Source organism: Amia ocellicauda, chromosome 4 (assembly GCF_036373705.1).
Source record: "Amia ocellicauda isolate fAmiCal2 chromosome 4, fAmiCal2.hap1, whole genome shotgun sequence".
Classification (NCBI taxonomy): Eukaryota; Metazoa; Chordata; class Actinopteri; order Amiiformes; family Amiidae; genus Amia; species Amia ocellicauda.
Genome location: NC_089853.1, coordinates 27,812,018 through 27,822,152, shown reverse-complemented (window position 1 = coordinate 27,822,152; position 10,135 = coordinate 27,812,018). Strand labels below are relative to the sequence as shown.

General features: G+C 37.0%; 1 long non-coding RNA gene across 2 annotated transcripts; it reads right to left on the bottom strand.

Annotated features, from left to right (window-relative positions):
- Positions 1-2,680: 2,680 nt before the first annotated feature.
- LOC136748168 (uncharacterized) lies at positions 2,681-9,646 on the bottom strand. Of its 2 annotated transcripts, XR_010816566.1 has the most exons (4): positions 9,456-9,646; positions 8,872-9,032; positions 7,242-7,360; positions 2,681-3,185 (listed from the first exon to the last, which is right to left on the bottom strand). It is a non-coding gene; the product is annotated as an uncharacterized LOC136748168 (long non-coding RNA). The 2 variants fall into 2 exon arrangements; XR_010816565.1 differs by lacking the exon at positions 2,681-3,185 and having other exon boundaries at positions 5,715-7,360.
- Between the last annotated feature and the right edge of the window lie 489 nt (positions 9,647-10,135).

The following is a 10,135-nucleotide window of genomic DNA, read 5'->3' as shown; positions in this document are numbered from 1 at the left end:
GCTGGTGTACTAATAATTGAAAAGAGAAAAAAGAGTGCATTCAGAATGGGTACATCAACCAGTTTAGCGTATGAGGCAGATCTGTTGCCAAGACAGATTCCATAACACAACCCCATAGGAATAGAAGTACAGATATAAAGTTCTCATAGGCAGTGCCTTCTGACCACCACCACCTGAAGATAATGAACTATAATTTAGTATTTACTGTATCTCTCGACAATATAGAGGCTTCACATGACAAGTTGTATTTAAAAAAAAAAAAATCTAATCTTTTATGGGATCTGCAACAAAGGCCAAACTGCTTTGTTGAAAAATCAGAGACTAAACTACTTTCACAAAAGTGATTTCTTGACCTCAGTTACAGGAATTGAAATGGTGAGTCACAACATTAATGCACGAAGCAGACAATACATTATGTAGGCTGTGTGGTTTGATGGTTATATCAGAAGTCCAACACAGTCTTTACGCAGAGAGAAAGTTAACCTAAACAGAATAGCTAAGAATGCTGGATTAAGATATGGGCAGTATTGAGGAAACATAAACTAATTGTTCCATTTTTGTATTGCCACATCTCTTTCTTTTCTTGTCACACAATAACACACACAGCCTTTGTTCAGCAGTGCATTTTATCCGTAACTAAAAACAGTAAAATGCCAGAAGTGCTCCATTGCCAGGAAGGCTATTCTACACCGACTTTCTGAGAAACTGTTTTATCAGAGTTAAATCCACCTAGATCTGCCTATTCTATATGTAAAAACTTGATTCATTATTAATATAATAAGATGAAAAAATATTAGAAATGGGGTGAGAAAGTGTTACTAACCTTTACAAAGACATTTAAAACTCACAGATTAATTGAGTAAAACTCATGGGAAATGTTAAAGTTCATAAATACTGAGATACAGTGAATCCTCTTGAGTTCATGGTATTTTAATTTTATATAAAATAGTTATTAGAAAGTTATAATAATTATTTGTATGCTGTAGTTCTTTAACACAGTATGCCTATATTTAGATCGGTCCAATAGATTCTTCCACCAAGACCTCTTGCTTAACAATTCCCAATGAACTCAATTTATCTGACTTAAGACAAGATACAATCATTCAAGATGAGGAGAACCACAATAAACAACAGCTTTCATTAGAAGGTAACGGACTGTTCCTAGGACAATATTATGCTCACAAACCACATACTAAAAACAGTGACTTGTTTTTAAAACATAATTCAGTTCAAACAATAATTGAATTGAATTTCAAGCTCATAGACAACCTCAGAAGACTTCAAACACGACTGTCAAGAACAAAAAAGACTAATGTGCAATAGAATAGTAAGAACTTTGAAATTGTGTAAACCTACTAATGAAGTAAAATTTGTAATGTTTAGTAGTTTCACAAGATGATGTTAAATTTGCCGTTAACATTTATAAAACATTGTTTGGCAGTAAAATATGTCTTTATATTTTATATTTGATTCCTGTGGTTACAACAGTATTTTATCAACAAACCATCAAATAATGGAAACAGTGTATCATTGTATCAGCCGGTAAAATAAAGTGAGTCAGTGCAATATGGTGCATCTTGCATTCCAAAGTTAATGCCATCTTATTCTGGACCCAAAAAGAGATGTGTCCAAAAACAGATGAAGACAGGGCCTTTAATAAAAACACAACACCATTTACACATGATCTATTTTGCTATGACTAGTTATTCATTGATTTAAAATGTAATATACTTTATATTTAGTTCCAATGTGATTAAACTCAGTATCACCCAGTATGCTCTGCTTATGTGATACACAATAATGCCAGGCCTCAGCAAACCTCAGGTTTAGACAACTGGGTCACTCTGGGGCTCCGGGAACAGACTGACGAGGACTCTCATCAATGCACATTTGATTATGTGAAGGGCATTGGGAAAGTGGAATCCAACAAAAAGCCATTTCCAGTAGCTATTTAAATCAATTTCACCCAAACCACAAATAAAGTGCCTAACCCTGGGATATATAGATAGGTTTAACTGCTCAATCTATTCACTCTATTGCTAAATAAATACTCAATGAAGGTAAATTTTTTTCCCTCCTGTCTGCAATTTCAGACATTCACAGTGCTCTAAAGGACTTCAGCAATGATGTCAACCACATACTGTTTGCCAGATAAAGTCCATCTTATTCCATTATTGCAAAGCCAGGTCCAAAGCTGAAAAAAATAATAATCTAATGCTGTATAAGTGAAAAGCCTTGATGGAAAGAGACCATTACACTGACTAGGAAAGTCAGCATCAACACAAACAAAAGCTTAAGACAAAGGCAATTAAAACCAAAATAATGGAAATTTTTTCTTCCTAAAAAGTCAAATTAAACCCTGTCAACTTTCTTCAACCTTTACATTGACAAATTGTCTCCATCTTTCTCTTTGTCATTCACTCCATTAATACTGTAGACACTCATTCAACTAGGTTACCTTTTTGCTGTTAGTTGTGGCTGTATGGTTTAAGGAACTAATTAGTTATATGTGAAACAATTACATTTCTGTTCACTTGATGGTAAGGATGCCTTTATAGTTTCTGATGTAGTGGCATGTTTTAAATCCTGCCCCGGCATTGGTTTAAATGTGTATTTAAAAACGACATTTAAACTAAAATGAAACATCAGCATCTCTGCAGTGAATAGATAATGGAAGCAGAACATATTCTGCTCAAGCTACTAAATTCACAACTTACAATCTAAAAGGGTAAAACAGTGAATAATGGCCCGGGATTAATATGAGTTAACATGACTTCAGAGTTTAAGGTTTATCAGAGGAATACCTACAGTTTACTTTTCCTTTTGAAAATGATTTTCTATCAAAGAAGAAACATATGGAAATGGCCAGCCTCAGCATTTTATTTTATTTATTGGTTACACTCAAGGGTTGAATGAGGTAACAGCCTTTCCAAGTTTAAGGAAAGTTTCTGAAGAAGGGCCAGCAAAGCCAAAATCTAGTGTCATATAACAGAAACCGGAATTCCTGATATATACTCTGAGCTCGGGGCCATCTTGTCAGCAGATGCTGAACAGGGAGTGACTTCCAGGAGAGGTCTGATTACTTCAGCAGTGGAAATGCAGCGCCTTCTGTTTTGTTGTAAGGCAGCGGCCGGGCAGTCCCTGTTGGCATGGGAGTGAGCAGACTTCAATAAACCTGCGGTGTACTGAGGAGTGAGGAAAAAGAAAAAAATATATGTTTTCATTTTGAGGGTTCAGTATGGATGAACAGTAGCTCGAATTGGAGACTAATTAGAGACTTATTCTACACAGTCACATTTAGTCCATATCAACAATAGGGACACTGATTTGGTAGAATAACCCCTTATTTATTTCCATTGCCTTAGAATAAGAAAGTAAAAAATAAGAGACATAGGCCTGCACCAAATGAAAGCTTCAGCCTACCCACAAACCACAAATTATAAATCTGCACTGTCGCTGTTATTTATAAGTAGGAGAAAGTAGTTTGTGACAACAAAGTAAACTGCAATTGCGTAGAAGTTTGTAATTTGTGTTTCACAGGTAGAACAAGGGTTTGATTGGTCTAGATTTGGTCTAGTATGTAATGTAACGTCATTTGTTGTGGCACAATTCCCAAATTTCCTGGCACAAAACATTTAAGGCACCTCTTGAGATTATGACCATTGGAAAAATGTACTCAATTCAAAGGGGCAAACATTTATGTTAAGATTAAGTTTTTTGCCTGATCCAGTACATTTTTCAATGATTTATTCTTGATTTGTAAGAATTTCCTGCCTTCACATTGAGCCTTTCATTTGTTATTGTTCTTACAATTGTATTTATTCATGTCTACTGTTTTCAATTTACTCAGCTTATAACTGAAAACTCAGGACACATTTACAGTGTACATGCTTGTGTCAGAAAAACATTATTTTGTCAATTTCCCAGTGGACTACTGGGCTTGAACAATTTTGATACAAATTAAATCCTGAAAATTAAATGGAAAGCTTCTAACACCAGGAGGTCATGTTACTAGGGAGGGAGCTGCTAAATTCCTACACTGTCCAGTAAAGAGCGAACAGGTGGCATCTTTCATAGGATAGGAAATAAAGGAGCAGATGGCTTTTTCCTCTCACAGCTGGCGTTACTAAATCCGCTTCTCCTCCGTATTTCCCTGCAGTGCCTGCTGCCTACGTCACCGATTAAATCCTTAGCTTCCAATAATGTTTTTACAGAGAAAATGTATCTCAACACTTGACTTGACTGGAACCACATTACAGGGTGTGATGTTGCAGAACCTCCCACTCGATACTACTGAATCATGGCTTATCTTGTGTTATTTAGCAATTGTTTGATGGTCATCATTGTAAATTTAGCTAAAGGAAGCTGTTCAGATGTAATTGAAGGTAAATGTGAATGTTGTTGAAAAACAATGAACTGATCCCCCCCCCCACACACACACACACACACACATACACATAACCATCAAGGAAATGGCTGCAAAAAACAAAATGTTGGGATTTCTACCCTTAAGAAACCCAACTGAAATGTTTGTAAACTGCACAGAAGAAAATCAACTTCCAAAACATTTTCATCAGTTATTAAAAAAAACTGGGCTCTTGCATGAATGCCTTTCAGCTCAATAGCCATTGGGTGATGAAGAATGGTGCAAAATTCATGAACATTACTGTGGTTACCACTCTGGCAAACTGGACATTCCTGGTCCTCCTTTAAGGCACTGGGGAACTATAATTTAGCGATATCGCACATTGGGAAGGAAAGTATCCCAGACTGATTCCAGATGTGCTTCATGCTCCTAGCCCAGCTTTTCCAGGAGAACAATTCCAAGGGTAAATGGCTAATGCCCAATAGGTGTGGCAACTCGATGTTACTGCCCACTATTGCGGGCAATGATGCCAAATTTAGTTAAAATGGCTACCTAGCCATGTTCACACTAGTGATTATCAGCTGCCTAAATAAAATACAGAGACATTCCAGTGGTTTATATAATTCACTGAGTACATATGCATAAAGAGTCACTTTTGTGAGCTTCTTCAATGTTCTTTAAAGGAACATATGACTGACGTGAGGAGTTCATCGAGACTCTGTTGTGTCTAGACATCAGCCGCATCACTGACACCTGACATCTTTCAAGGATCTTTGCTGATATAATTCTGCTTAGGGTGTTTTGCACCATTTTCATTAATTCTGAGTTTTCAAGAAGGATTTGGTGAGTCTGCAATCCTGTTATCTTTTCACCCCCCATTTGACAGACAGCTGATTTGGATAAAGCCCCCATTAATTAGTGGAAGAAATCCTTAAGACTGCAGTACTGCTGAAACACTGCTCCTCTGCCGAATTTAAAATAATCTACATTCATTACAAGTTAGCATATGCCTTTCTTATAATCTATATAATTTTGTTGCAAGCTTATATACTTTCTTAACACATATCAATAGGCATTACTGCATTCTGTTACTATATGAATCTTTTCTTGCTGTTTGATTTAGGCCAGAATAAATATTTATTGTCCCACCTCTTTTGTACACACAGCATCATTACTGGGTGTGGATGTCAGAAAAGTCACACAGGCAACAAATGTCTTTTTATACGCCTATGTAGTGTTCCTATCTGTTGTGATTGATAATGATACTTGTTTAAGGACAGCTGATGTATTATGGGAATTATGATTAGATTCCTGACACCATCATGTTGAGTATCTGTTAGCAAAATTGTTAACAGTAGCTTATGAAAGGGCAATAATCAGTGAGCGTGAAATGGTGACGCTATATTTATGAATTTTGTAACCTAAGGTCGGCTAAGTGTTATTAAGTAATAGTTTACAGAGAGGTGTAGGCCTTCAGTGCTGTGTCTGTAGCGGATACATCGACCTCTGCATTGGAGTACTTTCTGAGCACTGCTTTTCGAGAGAAACGCAAAAGGAATATTCAACAAGATTCATGGCAATGGGGTTGGTGGATTAAATTAAAGAATTCATAAGAGATCTAGATGTTAATGTGATCAATCAGATTAGGATTTGCCTTCAACTCTACTTACTGCAGCCCCATCACATATATAGCCTTAGGGCTGGCTGCCTCTTAAATGGTGGATGCATACAGTCTGGCCCCGAGCCGCAAGGCGCACACACACACTGGCACTCATCCAGCCACTTATACAGGGCTCCAGTCGGCCCAACATCCACGTTTCAGCAAGCCTGTTCTCATGCAAATCTCCCCCTTCATTGTATGCTCCCTTAAGCTGTTGTGTGGGTCCTTGTTGAGTGCCATAGTTAAGGAGTGATGTAACACCACACAGTCAACACAGTGCTTTATATTTTTCTTTATAATTTTCCTCCAGAGAAAGGCCTAAGGCCCAGTCACAGGTTGTGAGTTACAAGTCAAAGTATAACATCTCCCCAACATCATTCACCCTGCATGGACTAGACATGTAGTTTTGCATAAGCTTACATTAAAATAATGTTTGAATGGCAACAAACAAACAAACCAATCATATACTTATGTGGAATCATATTGAATAGTCCATAGACTAGAGTGATAAAGAACACTCATATTGGATGTCTACCAATACTGCAAGCATGATTTACTATTTGTGCTGTACAATAAATGTCAATAATAAAAATAATATTTTTTTCCCCCACGTATTTCCCTGCCTTAATTTGAATACTTAAACACTCTATGTTATTGTGTAGGAGTGAGGGGTGGGCTTCAAAACACCACATGCAGCACAACCATGATGACCAACAGAAACACTGTAAGAATATTTTTTAGAGACTGCTTTACACACTCGCTAAATTACAGCATTACTATTGCATCAAGTGTATCACATATAGTTATAACTGCTTATAATTACACAAATTATAATTACATTGTGGTGTTCAATAGAAATGCTTGCTATTCTTGTCATTCAAATGAAGCACAAACAGGTCCCCTTTGAATAAAAGAAACAGAAAAAAGAGGGATTAAGTGGGTACTCCACAATGGGGAAATTAAAAACAAGGAAAACAAGGATTGCACAATAAATAATTGGACAGCATTTTCTGTTCCTTAATTAACAAAGGTGATTCAAATAACCTATCCATCTACCAAACTTAAATCCCAGTGCTGCCCCCTCAGCTGTCAATGCCGTTATGTACATTAGGACTGTGACCTGCTTCAGTCTCTCAGGGGTGCCTCTCTGCTGTTGTGTCTGAATGGATTTAACTTCACAGGAAAAATAGTTAACTTATCAACAGGACCTCTCACCCCACCCTCCTTCACTCCTTCTGAGTTCAAGGCCAAGTTTTCTCCAGAGACACATTTCCTTTGGACAGAGAGGGCACATTCCTGGGATTCCATGTGTCGCTTATAAACAAAGTTCCTGCCTGGGAAAAGAATATTGTACTTCAGTTGTTCTGAAGTTAATGTATAATTGGTAACAATTATAATAACTTAATGTCCTACAGATTCATTTGAACAATTTCCATTTAATTATTTTCTGAGCTCACTAGATCACTATCAAGAGACATAGGATAGGCTGTAACATCTGGAGAAATAGGTCAATTCCTCACCTGGCAAGGGTTAGCCTGTTACTAAGGGCAACAAATATTGGTAATTAGCTAAGGCATGTTAAACATGATATTAAAACTATTAGAACCACTTCCTGGAATATGTTATGGTCTGGGGAGACCAAAATAGCAATTTCAATGGCTTTGATGGGATGATTTTAGTGTAGCAACAGAAGTGGCAGGAATACTGGAAAAGCAGTGTGAAATACCTGGCAGTGGCAGCATTACTGTGCTCAATCTAATGGCCCTGGTCAATTACACATGGTTGACAGCTTCATGGTCAGTAACTAGTGCTGTAAATGCTGGGGAATAAAACCTATTTCCAAGCTGTTCCAAGTGGTAATAATATCCTGAACAGGTGTACAGTATGTTTGTGTTCAAGATAAACAAGACCTGAAGCACAACTGACAGAAGTACATACTACTAATAACTACATATTAAATGGATCAAAGTCCTGTTATGTTTCTAACAGTGTCTACAATTAAATTCTATTAAGCATTTTTAGGGTTATCCTAAAGAACATGAGTCACTCCCAGCAAAACTCAAAAGAAACAAAAAACAAAAACTGAAGAAGTGACGAATTAGAATAGGACTTTGAGCCAAAAGCATTACAATATATTATGTTGGGAGCTCCTCCCTGGTACTGATGCAACAGTATAATATGGAGACACTCTGGGATATTAACAATTTCGTGACTGTAAAATAGGAAACAAAATATTACATCTTATTAGGATACAATTTGTTCAGCAATGTTATTGCTTTTACAAAAATAATTTCAGTTCTGTGCACTGAAAAAAACATATTTGTAATGCATACTATCAGTAGAGTACAAAGAGCATTTTTTTACATCAATTCAAAATCAATGGCTATAGATTATGTTTTAATTTTGACATCCTTGACAACTGTTCAAGTATGAACATGCCTCATAGAACAGCCTCTAACCTGACAAGGACAGATTAAAAACAGCAAGCATGACACACCACAAGGGACCTATTCAGATACAGTTATCAGCATTTTGCTCCTTATTTGAAATTGTTTACACATTGTTTCACAAGGTCAACTGAGTGACGTTTCAGGTGCTATCTCTGTTTTAACTGATAAAACTGTTCCACTCAGGACTGGCTGGAAGTTTATACATATTGTACAAGTATTGTGGAACACTAGTTAAAAATTCGTAAGTCACCTTCATAGAGGGAAGTATTGACATTGATCAATGTATTTAATTCCCTTTGTAATTATTATCATTATTGCAATTATGTTGCTTAGCAGATGCCCTTATCCAAAGTGATGTACAATTTTTACAAATACACCACATTATTTTTACATACCATTTTCCTTTGGATGTGGAGGGAGCAGAGAGCTGTGGATTGCTCAATGGCAGTCTGCAAAATCCTTTGGACTTCCCATCTGCTGCACTGAGCAATTTAGATAGAAACTTTCAGCAACCATTGAATTAATTAAATCAGGTCTGAATCCTTGGACTTCCTGACTTCTTGAAAGAAGAAAAAAAAAAGTAAAAGGAAAACAGCTGTGAAGAACAAAGCTGAGTGATACCCACCCAATATCCTCAAACTGGGTGAATGATGATACAGGAAAGCACTTCATTAAGCATTCTTCTGTTGAAAAAGTGGGAAATTACATGCACAGACATGAACACAAAGACCACAAAAGGAGGAGCAACACAATGTAAAAAATAATTGCCCTTAAAATACTCTATCCCTAAAGTAGATTTTAAAAAGACCAGGTCCAGGAAGCAAAATACAGTTGATGACATATTTTATAAAATGATTGTGAGGCAATACATTTAAATAGTTAGCTATAGATGTTTAGCAGACTGAAGTATAGGTTTACCAGAAAAAGATTACACATGGGAGAGAATTAGTGAATAGCTTTTTTTAACTTGTTCACATACATTTTATTGACTTGGCATCCGTCTGCTCCTGCCAGGGAGCTCACAGTCATTTAAAGGAATGACACTGCCAGTCTACATACCAGCTCATACAGTCCTGGGATATCCACTGTGTGTTCAGGACAGTGAGATTAGGGACGAACTGAGTTCAAAGTCTCTTACACACACAGGCACAGTCAGGACTTCAACCTCTGCAATTTCCTGAGTTTCCAGAGCACTAGGCCACTAGACCCAGTTGTTTGTGGACTGACAGTAACTTGGCCTGCTGTGTTTTCATTGGGTTACACTGCCTTTGGTGATCGCTTCTTCTCCAGCAAGCCAGCAATAAACCGAAAATCTCCATGGCAATTACTTTCCATCCAATGAATGCGATGTTACTCTGAATAACTCACAATGGAGGGTATTGATTATGAGATCCATACATGGAAACACACTGCGTTTAATTGCAAACACTTCCGACTACAGACAAAGCACTAAAGTCAATGCTGTAATGCCGGATGCATGAAATAATCAGAATGCCAACAAGTACATTTGGGTTCCATAAATTGTAATCATGGGTAATCACGTTTTCACTGGATGCTGCTTGCTGAAACTCTTCCAGAGTGTGTGGACTACAGTGATCTTCTCTCAGTATGATTCTTCAATAGGTCAGTTTGCCTTTAACTTGCATTTGGGTTGAATAA